The sequence below is a fragment of the Brachyistius frenatus genome, unplaced genomic scaffold, assembly GCF_029030835.1.
Source record: "Brachyistius frenatus isolate BFR_SWC_R1_liver_20210118 unplaced genomic scaffold, ASM2903083v1 Contig_111, whole genome shotgun sequence".
NCBI classification, from domain to species: domain Eukaryota; kingdom Metazoa; phylum Chordata; class Actinopteri; family Embiotocidae; genus Brachyistius; species Brachyistius frenatus.
The window spans coordinates 162,501-178,478 of record NW_027210710.1 but is presented as its reverse complement, the minus strand read 5'-3'; the positions used below and the strand labels follow the sequence as shown (position 1 = coordinate 178,478).

At 41.7% G+C, this 15,978-nt stretch overlaps 1 protein-coding gene across 2 annotated transcripts in view; it reads left to right on the top strand.

Annotated features, from left to right (window-relative positions):
- angpt4 (angiopoietin 4) overlaps window positions 1-15,978 on the top strand; it is a 35,651-nt gene that overhangs the window by 1,709 nt on the left and 17,964 nt on the right. The window lies entirely within an intron of this gene.

Below are 15,978 nucleotides of genomic sequence, written 5' to 3'. Positions count from 1 at the left end.
GTGTGTGTGTGTGTGTGTGTGTGTGTGTGTGTGTGTGTGTGTGTGTGTGTGTGTGTGTGTGTGTGTGTGTGTGTGTGTGTGTGTGTGTGTGTGTGTGTGTGTGTGTGTGTGTGTGTGTGTGTGTGTGTGTGTGTGTGTTTCAGATTGTAATATCTCAGGTTGTCATGCGTGCTGATCTGCAGGACGCAGATCAAAGTTTGCAGTTATGACTCGGGACGAGTGACAGCTGCTTCTGATCAGCGAGTGTGTTTCTCCTCCGTGTTGTTGTCCCAACAAACTCGAACTAGTTTCACATTTAACTGCATGTGGTGTAACGAGAGCCGGTGTTAAACCTTGTTCCTGGATCGTCTCGCCTCCCTCCTGCAGGAAGTCTTTACCCAAATGTTTCACGGTTTTCCTCCGACTTGCGACGCTTCGGTCCTCCTTCACTTCTTTTTACCGCCTTTACGTACACGTCGGGTTTCTTCCTGTTTTAGATGATATTCAGGTGTTTGAATGGAAAAACCTGGTTATTAATATCGCTGTGTGAAGAGTTTACAGGTTTCTGGCTGGTTTTGTCCAAACAGTCGTGCAGCGATCAGACGTGTGTTTGTTCAGTGGTGATTTGAAGTTGGCTGTAGATGTGAATGTGAACATGAGTGGTTTTCTGTCGCTGTTTTGACCCACTGTCAGCTGTGATAGGCTCCGCCCCCCCACACACACAGATGTAACTAATGGTTTATTAAAGGTGGGTTATATTAGATTTATTCTATTTGAACTTCAGGTAAAAATATAAATTATTCATTGAGCCATCATTTAGTAAATCAACAGGTTATTGTACTATTTATTGTTGAAATCATTCATGAAGCCTTCCTGCAGTTCCAGCTTCTCTGTTTGGAGAATTTTTCTATAAACTGAATATTTTAGACTCCAGAGAAAGTGATTATCGTGTTTATAAAGGCAGAGGTGGTGAAAGATTCTCATATTTTCTTTAAAATCTGTTGTTTTCAAGTGAATCCAAGTTTTATTTTGTCATTTTTTTGGAGTTTGGAGTTTGGTTTCTGCCTCGTTTGTCTTAAAAGCTGCTTTCAGGATCAAAGTCTGCACCTTTAATCAAAAACTGGCCTCTAATCAGACCTCCTCATTCTAACAGTTTGCTGCAGATCTGTTCACATTACAATTGATTCCTTCACAGGGGTTCAAATGGATTCCAGTGTAAATGAAGCGATTGTGAGTTTCATTATTCCTGCTGCCCAGAAGAGCTGATTTCTTTCTTCTAGTAGCTGAAGGAGAAATCGAATTACTTTGTGGAGAGACGTTAATCTGCAGAGTGACAATTCAGAGTACTTCGCTGGATTAAACCACCGAGACGTCAGCAACACCTTCAACAAGCCGTGTGTGTGTGTGTGTGTGTGTGTGTGTGTGTGTGTGTGTGTGTGTGTGTGTGTGTGTGTGTGTGTGTGTGTGTGTGTGTATACCACCCATACTGGTTAAACCTCAGAGGAGACGTGGGTCAAGTCAAGACAGGAGACAGAGCATGACCTTTGACCCTCAGGGTTCAGTCAGGGTCAGCCGTCGGTACCGTCTCACTTCAAAACATCAGTCCACGTTCGTCACTGTCCTCCGAGCTTTAATTTAGTTCAGATAAAAGATAACGATGGCTCCACACTTGAAGTTTGAGGGTTGAAGTGATAGATGAATCCTCATGAATGAAGAGAGATGATCCTGTTGTGGTTTCATATCTGAGGAGATACTCAACCTGTTTTCTGCATTTAACCAGTTAAGTCACATTTTTCAGTTTAAAATCTCCTTTTAAAGGAAGTCTGAGCACCCTTTTCGCATAAAAACAACAAATACATTACAAACAACAATATCAGGCAAAGAAAACCGACTGGGGGAGGAGCCAGCGGTGAATCTGACCGATCTGATTGGAAACCTGACAATACTACGTCCCGCCCACTGACAGCTGTAACCTGACTGCACCACAGACCTGTCAATCAAACAGACACGCCGCCCAAAACAGGTCTTTTTTTAATCTTCTTTTCTAATGAATGAGGGATTATTTTCAGATGGACCTCCAGAAAACTAATAAGAAGGAGTGACTTTAGCTAACAACACCGAGATAACTGATGGACACATTTTATTCACTTTGGATTTGATGAGAGAAGTTGAATGGGAGTCTATGGAGCCGGAGGCTTTTTGGAGCCGACCTCTAGTGGCACTCGCTGGTATTGCAGCTTAAGGAACTTCTGCATCAACCTCATTTTTAGGTTTCTACGTACTTCCCCTTTTGATTTTTCAGTAACTACTGCGAGTGCTCAATTAAAATATGTCTTCTTGGATTTTGAAATAGTTGCCTTATGTTGTTGTTATTCAGCCTCTCTGAAGTAATTACGTAATTTAAAGAAATTGTCTGTATCTGCAGTGGGAAGTGGTTCTTTGGGGAATTTGTATTTGTACATTGTGCTACATAAAAGTTTGGAAACCTTTTGATCTAGACTTTCAATTTGAGCAATTATTGAAATCAGTTAATTGTTCCGTTTTTTTAGGTGGTTTTGGTCATAATAAGTTTACGAGCACTTCCTCAGCTGTAATAGCAATAAGAATTTTGCCCATTAGAGTAAAATAACACCCACTCTATTTCTGTAGAGTGGAAATGATTCCCTCCCTGTTTGGTTTCTCGGGGCCTCTGCAGCAGCTCGGTGGTTTTTCTGGACGGCCGGTCTGTAAACAGCAGTAAGTGAAGTAGTTAACAGGGGGCTTGTTTAGCTTTCTGCCAAATGACTGACTTCAAATGGAGCCGCGCCTGAGAGAAACAGGAAGGCCGCCGTGGTCAGATCACAGAGCAGCGATACGACGCTTTGATGTGGTCAGAGGTTGCGTTGATGATAAACCTGCTGCAGACAGACACGCAGACAGAAAGACAGAAAGACAGACAGACAGGCAGACAGCGTCCAACGCAGAAGAGTGGGCACGGCAGCTTTTTACCTGGAGCCTAAAATAATATTCATCAAGTCAGTCTGAAGTCAAATGTCACAGAATATTTACAGCTTGTAGAAAATAAAAAAAATTATTTCAAGAAAAGTCATAAATTTCATGTGCCTCGTAATGATCTGAGTTACGAGCTTGTTTACGACACGTAGGTAAAAATAGGAAAAAATTGCAGCCAGAGAAGGTTTTTATTGTGATTTAACTACAGTGGAAAAGTGTTTTATGAACTTACAGCAAAATGTGGATCTGAGCTGAGTGAAAAAGCTGAATTTATTGTATTATGTGGAGAAAAGTTGGAGAAAAGAGCTTTCATATAAAACAAAATCTTCAGAAAATAAATATATACATGATTTTTAAAGTATAATACAAAAGACATACTAATATTAATATCAAATACAGTCATAGAGAATATAAAAGATAGTTATAGAGATGTTTGATATTGCTGTTATATGGATGTTTTCAAACATTTTACCCTTTTAAATCAATATAATCTGTTTTTATGTTTGTTTTTCATATTTTGAATCCGTCATTTACCAAAAACTGCAGATCAAAGCTTGAGGCGATGATTCAAACATTGATGTTTTTTTTAAACTCCACAAATTATTCGTATTATTTTTCTTATCATTAAATCACTGCGATTACTCAGTTGAAATAACACGCAGCTCTGTGGAAGATTCTTTGTGTATTTTCAGCTCAAAATCATTTTGATTTCACCAAATATTCACTCTAAAATTTACTTTGCGTTACATATGTGATGTAACTCGCTTCAGAAATGTTCTTTTTTTTTTTTACCCGAACCACGATCGGTTCTGAAACTAATCATGTGGTTTTGGTGTCAAAATATAAATCAGGGTTTTGTTGGACATTCATGCGACGTGGACGCAGATGAATAGAAAAGAAGAGGCCAAGAAAAATCGTTGGAATCTCACGATTTATGAGACGTTGTCGTGAATCTAATATGTTTTGGACAATCGTAGCCATCATACATTTTGATGTGAGATGCTTCACAGGTGGAACTCATCAAGCTGCAGAGATGAATTTATCACCAGTTTGGAATTTTTTTCTGAATCCAACGTGGAACAAAATAAAACATAGAAAATGTTGCAGGCTGAGTGTCGCGCGCTCCGGATGCTGTTTGACATCCTTCTGCAGGAACACCTGGTCGGAGCTCCATCATCCTTCACGGCCGCACATCAAACAGCAGCGAGCGGACCTCACTGACAGTTTTAATAACGGTCTAATGACAGCCATTATCTCCCCGTCAGCCTCCATCAGTCCAAACAATCCAGCTCTCATTCAGCTCAAAGGTGCAACGCGGTGTGAAGACTGAGTGGAAGTAAAAGTTCCTCAAAGGTTTTACTTACAGGATCATTTTGGTTTATCGCTGATTTATTTTAATTTAATTCTAATCAGAGTATTTAATGAGATGAGTACAAAGAAATCAGAAAGAGGAAAGTAAACGGACAAATTTAGTGAACAGAAGATCCAACAGCTCCTGTAGAACTTAAAAAAGTCTCATGTTTGATTTGTTCACCATCTCAGCTGAAGATCCTGCAGATTTCCTGGTTTCAGGACTTTAGTTTTCCTGGTTTGTAGGAGCTCCAAAACGTCTGCAGTCCGTCCTGATCTTCACTTCCGAGCTAAAAGCTGCAGGTTTCTGTCAGTGAGGTTCTCTCACAGTTTTTACTTCCCCTGTTGGGACTAATTGAGAAGTGATTATTGAGAAGTGGAGGCAGCGATGGGAGTGTTTGGGAACCACAGCTTGTTTTCATTACCTGTAGATCTGCTGAGCGGAGGTGGGAGAGTGTTTTAAAGCAGCTCTTAAAGAAGACCCGGCGGCCGTGCTGGTGCTTTATGATCCGATAATGTAGAGGCCGTGTGCTCATGTTCTACCTGTCGGTCTTAGTGAGTCCGGTGGCAGCGTGATCGCTGCAGAACCTCTGACCACAACACACCACTGGAACCTCTTTTCTTCATCAATTCATCTGATTTTTACGGGACTTAATTAGAATTAAAGAGACACTGAATTGCGCAACAGGATCCATTAAGGCCTTTAAAAGGAGAAAATAAAAAGCGGTACCAGCGCAGGAAGTGGAATCACAGGGGATGTGGCTGTGGTCAAGAGTGGGAGAGTGTGTGTTTCTGTTTGTGTGTCTGCGGTTGATGTTTGTCTCCATGTGAATGTGGCGTCAGGACGTCCGTACATGGTCACTGCTAAATCAATCTGTGGAAACACGAGAGCGGCAGACGTCAAGGGAACGTTGGTAAATTATAGCGTCTACCGATGAGGTGTTTGGAGAACATCTGTATGTTGCAGCTGCAGAAAATAACCTCGGTTTCAGGTTGGTCAAGAATCGGCGACCGCTGCTCACAAAAACGTAACTCAGGTGCTGATTTCGATCGAGCAACGAAACTTTTTACTCCCAAAGGTTACAGCATCTGTGTGCTCCGTGCACATCACGGTGCTGCGCACTGTTCACGCGCAACAGGAGCAGTCTCTAAACTTTTGAATCCACCCGCGTACAGCTGCAAAAATCCATCTATTGTCTTTTCGTGATCTGGAGTCGGGTCGCAGTGGCAGCGAGATTGAGCAGGTTGTCCAACATGTCCCAGCTGCTCCTGGTGGACCCACGGTGTCCCCGTGAGATATATAATCCCTCCATTGCGCTCCATCCCACCCTCCCGCGTCAACAAGACCCCGAGATACTTTAACTCAATCGCTTGTGGCAGAAACTCCGTCACACAAATCAGTCCTTCAGTTACAGACACAGATTGACCACCGTGTCCGTCTGTTGTCGTGTTTTCAAGGTTCTGCTGGATGAAACCACTGCAGCTGCTTTCTGACCACATGTGGCTCATGTTCAGGTCTGCTCGTTAGCAAAATGGCTTCAACCGCCACACAAATAGGAAGAGGTTGAAAAAGAAGCAGGAGTTTCTCTTTCAGTGGGAGCCAGCTTGGTCCGCTGTATCGCTGCAGCTGACTACTACACTGTTATCGCCACAATGAGTCCAACTGGAAACGCTCTTCAAACGGAGCTGGAAGGAGAGAAAGATCTGTCGTTCATTTAAAGGATTGTAGCCGCATCAGCACATTTATTCTTCCTTGCAGAAAAAGAAACTGGTTTTAAATCGCAGAATTAAAACTAGAGAGATTTAGACTCACGTGAACAACATATAAATATCAGTGAATCTCCTGGTTACATGTTTTTATTGAAGATTTTGCTTAATTTTTTTTTTTTTTTCAGCTCAGCTTTTCTAATCTGGTGCACACAATAAAGATTCATATCAAAACCAGCTTTAAAGAGAAACAGGAAGCAGCTTCTTCCTAAAAAGACAAGGATTATTATGGTAATTATAGAGAAGCCTGAAGGGGAAGTCCCTTCATAAAAGGTTACTGTATGTTCAAGAGGTTTGATTTAAGCATGTTCCCAGTGTGAAGAGGAAAAAAGACAAAGTGAGTGAAAATGAGCATTAATGTCTAAAATAAATGAGTAAAAAGATCCAGAGTGTTTGAGACCAGAGAGAGAGAAAAAAAAAACACAGTGGAGGATGAAATAAAGAGGAAGACATAGTTCAACACTTCCAGACAAGTCGCCTGTTAAAACCAATAAATCACTGCAGAGAGGAACAAAGAGGGTGAAGGAGATAAAGTTAGCTGAGATAAATGGAGGGGGAGAGTTGTAAGAGGAAATAGAAGACAGAAACAACAAAGAGAAGAAAATGGGGGTTCATTTATATTTGTTACTGGAGTGACCCAAATATGACACTTTTTACTGAAAATTAGCTTTTAAAAACGTCGGTCCTGGCTTATATTTGTGGGCTCTGCAATTATGTATTAAAGGTCCCAAATTTTACACTTTTCCTGTGTTTAAGTTTCAGTCTTGATCGGCATGAAAATATATTTTTTGTGGTTTTAAGCGCCAAAATCCATCTTAATATAGTTTTACATCTTTCTGAAGCCTGTCTCTGCAGCAACAGGCTGTTTTGTGTTTCGACCAATCGGCAACCAGTAGTGAGGTCACCCGTCGGTTTGTGAACGTTATGAATCCTCCAGTTCAGATTCTGTCCGTCACCATCTTTGCTAGTTCGGAGCGGTTTGGAGCAGGAAGTGACCATATTTGGACGAGTTGGGGGAGGAGCCAACGGTGGATCTGACCGATCTGATTGGAAACCTGACGATACTACGTCCCGCCCACCGATAGCTGTAATCTGACTGCACCACAGACCTGTCAATCAAATAGACACGCCCCCAAAAACAGGTCTTCTTGAATCTTCTTTTCTAATGAATGAGGGATTATTTTCAGATGGACCTCCAGAAAACTAATAAGAAGGAGTGACTTTAGCTAACAACACCGAGATAACTGATGGACACATTTTATTCACTTTGGATTTGATGAGAGAAGTTGAATGGGAGTCTATGGAGCCGGAGGCTTTTTGGAGCCGACCTCTAGTGGCACTCGCTGGTATTGCAGCTGAAGACACTTCTGGATCAGAACCATTTTACAGACCTGAAGCTACGAACACTTTTATAAACAGTCTGTGCATTAAACGTTGGACAGTTGTCCGTGCTATGGGCGGACATGTGACATCAGTGATAAGACAAACGTAGAGAAGTCCAAACAGTGCAGCTGCTGAATACCCAAAGTGTGCATTTGTTTGTGGATTGAGCGTTTTGTTTTGCAGTATTTTTACATAACGTGAAAATGTGAATTTATACACTTTGGAACAGACACAGTGGAACCAGAACCAGAGTTCCACAGTCTGCTCCAGAGTGGCCGTATAGTAGTTCTGCTGAGGGTTCCTCTAAATGAATGTAGGTCAATGTAAAGTCCTCCAGCACAGCTGTGTGTGTTTGTGTGTACTTGTGAGTTCATGAAGCATAATTTCTGATAATTTCTCCATTTTATGCGCTGCAGCTGCTTTTGGTCTCACTGCTTTTTGAAAAATCTCCGAGATGTTTTAATGGCACCGAAGTAAACCCAGATACCGAGATACGTTACGCAAACACACGCTTTCCTTCTAATCAGCTGATCTGTTGCACCGCAAACCGCCGTGATTACATGCATGTATGAAAACAAAGTCAAACACACACACGTGAAAACGTTTCGGGAGTTCACAAAGAATGGACAAACATACACTGCATTTATAAGGATGCTCCACACACACACACACACACACACACACACACACACACACACACACACACACACACACACACACACACACACACACACACACACACACACACACACACACACACACACACTGTGTCCGTCTCTAATCAGCTGTTCTCCTTTCTTGAGCTCTGAGCTCCTTTGGATGTCCATATTTACCGGGTTCATTCGTCAATTATTTTTCCCAGAGAAACGCTGCTGTCAGCAGAACAGCTGGAGCAGAAACAAACACAGTCAGCAACTTTCCCATTACTGTCCTGAGAGCTGTCTCATCTGTGTGTGTGTGTGTGTGTGTGTGTGTGTGTGTGTGTGTGTGTGTGTGTGTGTGTGTGTGTGTGTGTGTGTGTGTGTGTGTGTGTGTGTGTGTGTGTGTGTGTGTGTGTGTGTGTGTGTGTGTGTTTGCCAGAGAAAAGAGGGGACAGTAGGACTGTTCAGATTAGATCACGATGCATGCTGGTCCGATTTCTGTCCGACTCACTCTGACGTGGTTTAACGTGGCCGACGATGACGTCACAGGATCGATCGAGGCGGCTGCAGTTTTCGGAGCGACGGTTGCTCACGGCCCCAAAGCATGATGGGAGACGCCACAGCTGATTGGTTGAAATGTGGGTTCAACAAGAGGATGTTCCATTTCTGTTGAGTCGTGGGGATTCAGATTCAGATTCACCACCTAAGGTCACATGTTTTTCATTCTACTTTCATTTTTCTTGCATTTTATTATTATTTTGCATTTGATAGTAAAATTGGAAGCTGCACTTTGTAATTTAAATGTGTAATTGCCAATATTTTTGCAACCTCAGTGAGGACCTTTGGTCAAATTTGGGCAGTTTTTCCACCAAAGTGTTCTTTACCAGCCGCTCTCCTGAAGATTTCTCGGTTCTTATGATGTTTTGAATATTTGACCTGAAGTTGAACATTTTTAAACTTTCAGCGACCCACTAACAACCGCTACACTTCTCCACCTCTTTCTCTTTACTGTCACCTGAAACAGCCTGTCAGACATCTGGTTCTGCTTCTTCTATTAAACCACTCCAAAGTCTATATATATATATTTTATATTTGTGTAAGATCACACCGAGCAGCTGACAGTAACACGAGCAACTTCGCCGTGACTCCGAAGTCCGAATTAGATAATTCGGCTTAATTTCAATTTGGATAAAGACGTCCTGCTGGGACGACGTGTGTCTCCGCTGCCAGGACAGGTGGCCAAGTCAAACAGCAGAATTATGTTATTTAATCATGATTAAGAGCAGGACGTAGGAGGGGGGGGGGGGCATTTTATTTGATGCTGCCGGCCAAATGTGTGTTTAAATGAGCGAAAATCACTCATTACGAGTTACACACACAGCCTGCCAACTCTCCTGATGGACGCTGATATTTCATGGCTGACGTGTCGGTGTGTTTGTGTTGGTGGAGTAAAACAGCCTGTTTGTGTTGGTAATGAATATTCAAGCTGTCACTGAGCGCAGCAGCTACTGCCATCCATCTGCTCAGTGGTACCACTTCTATGAGTACGCTGGTATTTTGTTTCTTTCAGGACTATGGGAGGGAAAACACTGAAGGAATAAAGTCATTTTATGGAACAAATACACATAATTATAATCGGATCTTGCCGCGTGCGAGTGATGGTACGGTGATATTTAAACCTTTTAAATTAGGCTTCACGTTCACGTAGTCTACGATTTTTTTTTTTTGCCAGCTGGATTATGTCTTTAATTCTTCATATTTGTCTCAGATTATCGTTCGCTGCTTATCGTAAAATATCTGCTGCCAGAACACGTGTTTGTGATTGGTCCCAAGTTATAAGCCCCGCCCCTCTTTTTAAGCCAGATAACAGAAACAAATCCTGGTTTGGTGGAAGCTGCGTCAGATCAACAGCTGATGCTGCAGGTAGTTTGAGCCGCTGTCGTGTTACGTGCAGTTTGAACACGCGCTCGGTAACGATGAGGAGTTTTAAGTCTTTGGATGAATCTATGATTGTTGCTGAAACAGTCGCGGTGATGCTCGGCTGACTCTCGGTGGTTTAACGCTTCCAGGAACAGGCGGTTTTATTTTAACGTGTGTGACTCTAATCAGAGTTTTAATCACATCTCGACAGGCGTGTGTTTATTCCTGCTACAAACGCTACACAGACACTCACATTTACCAGCTCTTACTTTGATGGTGCTCCACCCCGCAACACTCAATTACCTCATCATGGTGTTTTAGTTTCACTGCTTCAGATCTCATACCGAACAGTGACTTTAAACCACACCGATTTCATGCAACACAATTCTGAATCAAAGAAATCATGGTTTTCTTGCTTCGAACTGGGAGTTTTGTTTACAGTGTAAATATATATATTGTGTACTATCACCGGATATGATGCCTGATATCACAACGAAAGGGAACACTTCTGTTTTTAGCTTAAATGCAGCGGCTTCGTGAAGTCGAGCATAAAAACGATACAGTTTAGTCTCATCCTCTTTTATCAAAACACAAACTTTAAACAGGATGTTTCTTTCACTAATTTAATGTTTCATACTTACGGTTTTTGCTGCATTATGATCAGGTTGCATTTTTAATACGACAAAAGGTTATTTTTTACTGAATGTTAAAGCCACGTCACTTTTTGGGTTTTTATAAGTTCAGAGAATTAAAAAAACGATGAGAACTAAAATATTTGCAGCTATTTCTATGATGTGCAGTCGGCTTATAATATAAAGAAATGATTAAATATGACTTTTTCTAAATCAGGTGGTGGTTTAAAAAACATTCTTTTAGTTTTAATCATGCATTTGTAATTTTTGTCAATTACAGTGATTTTACTGCAAAAAAGTCACATAAAACTCTGTGAATGTTGCTGTCTGTGCTCTCCTGGGTTATTTGTGTTAAGAAGGTTGTTTTAGGAAAATATTTTCTCTGAAAAATAGATAAAAGAAATCTCTGTTCTTTTGTGCAGCAGGTTAGAAAGAGTCGTATTTATGACTTCGGGCTTTCTTCATCCTGGATGAAGGAGCATTCATTGTATCAAACCCAGAGACTACACATCGTCAGCTAATGCATGTTTGTTTTTACAGTTTAGCATGCGAAGACCTTTATAGCATCACAAATAAGCGAAGTTTCAGCCAACAGCTGAGAAGGATGCAGGATTCCTGCTGAGTGAAGCATCTCTGCTGGAGAAACCAACACACAGCTGATTCACACTTACGCAGCTGTTACATACATGTAACACGCAGAACGTTTACATCACATACATCACATACACATGTCTCATATGACAAAAGTCAATAAAGACTATTCATAGGTTTATAAAGTGTTGCTGAATAATAACGTATTCCTCCTCTATTTATTGTATTTTTAAAGTAAATGTAGACTTGTAGAATCACATGACTTCATTTTTTTTTTTTTTTTTTTTTAATAACAGAAACATCAGATTTCGGGTGAAACATTTGGGGAACAGAAAATCTTCAAAACACTCGCAAGTGTTCCTGAGCCCATGCAATAATTTCAAAGATTACAGCCAGACAATATCGATTTTCGGCCTTTTCCCGTGAATCAGATTTTGGGTCAAATTTTTGAGGCACTGAAAATCCTCAACGCCCACAGGAGAAGTTCTGCCCCCTTGAAACGTGAACGTCACTCAGAACACTTCGTCTCTGTTCACGATTTCCAGAGTTTGAACCTAAATCTGATGTTTCTCTGCTCCAGTTTCAGGTTCGCGGTGAAATCACGAACGTTCACGTACCAGCGGTCGCGTTAATGTATGCAACTGATGTTGATGAAGAGACGACACTCTGAATACTTCCTCATGGAGGTTGTTGCTTCCTGCTGCTCCGTGTGCATCACTGCGCTGCACACTGTTCACGCGTAACAGGAACAGTCCCTGAACTTTTTGATGGAACCCCTTCGGTGATAGTACGAGCTGCAAACAGAGGAAAATATGTAAAAAAAGCAACAAATCAGTTGCGAGCAGCAGCCGCATGAACCTCAGTATGTTCAGATCTCGTTCCTCAGACTCCACCGTTGTGACATCTCTTCTGTATTTTCAGCTCTCTTCCAGTCACTGTTTGTTTATGTGAGCCTGAGAGAGGAATCTCTCCTTTTGGCCCGCCGCTGCTCTTTCCCTCTGAGCAGCCGGGTCAAAGCACTCAGGCCCAGTTTGGGGGAAGCCAGCACCATCTGAATTGCAAAGAAAACAACAACAAAAAAAATCCACTTCGGGCTCGGTCCTGACTTTATGATAACACATAATTAATCGGCTGGAATCTGCTGGCGCAATCAGCTGTAGCCTTAACCCCGCACCTCCATGTAATTACAAGTTAAGGACAGAGAATATGAAGCGCGTTCGGGGGGGAAATTGTTTTACTCCGAGTTGCTCCACATGAACAAACAACTGAGAGGAAGTGTTTACAGCACCGAGAATGTTGAAATTTTGTGTGCGAGTTGTAGGATGCTCGGTTTGTTGGTCCGCTGCTGGCACTTTGTGTCGTTGTAAGTGTTCGTCCGGAGGGGAAACAAACATGGCAGAGAGGTTTGAAGTCTGCGAGGATCTCCAGGGAGGATGTGTCTGGACAGTTGGTGTCAGTATCAAGTGGACGCTCAGCCGGCTGCGACGCCTCAAGAGGCCTCGCTGCCGGCTTAAAGGATTGGTTCGCCCCGAATCACTGGAGTATGTGTTTTCTTTCTTACCTCATCGTGATGTCAGGCCTTCCACGGATCAGCGGGGCAAACTGGGCATTTATAGAGGCGCTGAAGTCAAAGGGGGCGTTTGCTTTAAAGTTAAAGATTTTTCTTGTAAATGTTAATATGCAACATTTTACATGGGGCCAAAAAAACGGACTCATTTCAGCCATAGACCATCATCAGCCCACAATAAAATGTTGGAGAAGGACATGACAAAGAAATATAATTATAAAGGTCTTTACACACTCGTAGTGTGAGAAAAGAACGACACAAAAACACAAAATACTCGACCGGGTTTTGGTATCCTGATGTTTCACTTGTAAACATCGGATCCTAATTTCAGAAACATGGGAAAAAAAACGTTCCTTTATTTAGACTGATGTAAAGATATGGGGCGCCGTCACAAAACCAGGATTGAAATTTCTTCTTTTAGCTTTCAGCTTTTTCCTGAAAGAAGACACACACAAAAAAAAAAAAACTGCAATTGAATTTGATTTGGTCTTTAACATGATTCAGTGAACAGCACACAGAATGGGAACCAACATGGCCGCCAATCTTTGTTTACATGAAAACAAACTGATGACAAACGATAAGTTCAGCCTTTTTCTGGCCGGATCGTTGCTAATAAATTTGGAGTTCACGATTCCATTTTTTTGTTTGTAACCGAGATGAAAGCTTCCTTTTTATTTCAAAGAGTCGGTGGAGTTTCAGCTCACAGGTGTGTTTTTCCCCCCGAAACTTCCTTCCTGCAGATATAATGAACGCTCAGATCGCCTCTCTGATTTCTCGTCCGATGTTATCGGCGTCCTCGCAGCAGGTGAGGTTTGCTGTGGTAAAGCAAACAGCCGAAGGACCACCAACATCTCTGGTGTAAACAAGCAATAAACAAGATGCTTCAAAATAAACAAGTGTGTGGGACAGCGACGCAGCAATAACAAGGGGAGCAGGATCAGCGCTTCTCGTTCCTTCAGTCCAACACTCGGTTTCCTTATCGTGTACAAATGCATTGAAAAGTGAGTTCAGGCAGCTGAATAAGCAGGTACTTTATTTTAGTCGGGCAACAAAGGAACTGGTACAAATCTGGGACTTTATACTATAATCTGTTTTAAAACTTTAATCTCAGTAACCGTCATCTTTGGATCGCTGACGCTGCCAGGAGAGTCGGTGTCTCTCCAAAAAGTGTGCAAATCCCCCCTTTGGATGGGATTTACTTCTCAAGGAGAGGTGGGAGGATTTTGATAATACCGGCTCTCTTCATGTTGAAGTCCATGTCCTTGTTTGTCTGTGAATCTCTGAGGTTTTTCCACTGGAAGATTTTCTGCTCTTCTTTTGTATTCTATCAGCTATTCAGCTTTTGTGTTTAAAATGTTTCAGCCAATCTGATAGAAACATGTGAACAGGTGTCACAGCGAAGCGTGAAATAGACACGCTCGTCTACTACAGCAAAACGAGAGGTCGGCACGCTTTAGGCTGTCTAGGCGTGAAAGTTACACGTTTTCCTGTCGTAGACGAGAATGAAACCTACTTTTTGCTTTGACCCGTGCGAGTTACAGGAAACAAAAAACAACCCAAGAATATTTAAAAATGTCCTTATACTTGGTGTCGGTAGCTCTGTTGCTGTACCGTCGTCACATGATCCTTCTTCACGCAACATTTACACGCGTGTCTCTTTCACGCTTTGCCGTGATACTAAGTTGTTCATGTTCTTGGACTCAAGTGGTGATGTGAAGTATTCTTATTGTCACAGGAAGTGATAACGTATGACTCTTTATGAAATAGTTGTTAAAAAAAAAATTTCTTGACTTGCAAATTAAGCTAATTCCCAATATTTTACTGAAGAAAAAAATTGGACAAATTTTATTGCAATTTTTGAGAAAAGCAGCAGCGAACTCAAACATTTTTGATCAAAACTATCATAAAAAAAACTAGAAATCCTGGAGGGATTGATTTCTATTTATTTTCTCAACACTGCAGTCCTCATTATCTTCAGTGTGCGAGTTTTCTTCCATTCAACTTTTCTTTTTCAACCTCTCTCCTAAAACATGATCATGTGTGATCTGTCCTGCAGAGAAACATCCTCCGTGCTGTGCACCATGAATATCTGTTTTACATGAGTGGATCAACATGTGTCCGCTGTTGATCGTTTAAAAAAGAAAAACACATCAGCTTCCAAACTGAAGATAAATCTTCTGCTGTTCTTCAACGTTTCTCAGAGTTTGATGAGTGAGTTTTATAGCCATCAGTTACACACAGATAATGGCTCATATTAAAACAATATTCAACACACACACACACACACACACACACACACACACACACACACACACACACACACACACACACACACACACACACACACACACACACACACACACACACACACACATATGTACCTCTGTGACTGTCTTTCACAAGACCTCACAAGATTATATGTGCAGCTGTCAATGAGATTTGCAGGATTTTTTTAAAATATCGTTAAAAAAAATAGACATAAAAAATTCTCATAAGAAGAAGAAACGACTCGTCTGATGTTCTGAGACTCAAAGTTTCTGATTCTGATCTCAGAGGATGGTTTTCTTTTTTCTTTCCTCTGCTCTGTAAAGGAACTCTGACACAGCAGGAGTTCTTCAAACGACAAAAGCATCAGTCGGCGCTATGTGGTCCGAGCAAACGTCTCTCCTTCTGCATCCTCACACAGTTTTCTTACATTTTATAGACAATCTCCGAATTAGTTCAACTTGAAAAATAAATTTAAGTTTCCATCTTAAACTAATCAGAATAAAAAAATTTCACTGATTTGAAAAACTACCGCAAGAATTATAAAAGTCTGTTGTGAATAAGTTGACAGATGTTTCATGTAAACATCAAAACTGCAGTGAACTCAGACAGCTGCTTTGATTTAAAATTGGATCTGCTCAGTCCAGACGACCCTGTTCAGTGTCTCGGGGAGCCTCGTTCGGGGCCCCCGAGCCAGACGTTGAGACCCGACACATCAGATGACAAATTGGCAAAAGGAAGAAACGGAGAGAGAGAGACTGTAAGTGAGATTTATCTCCTGTTCAAAAGGCCACCAAATTAGTTAGTGCAGCAGACAGGCTTTTATCAGCCGGACGGGGATGAAGCACTCCTCCTCCTCCTCCTCATCCTCCTCATCCTCCGCCTCCTCATC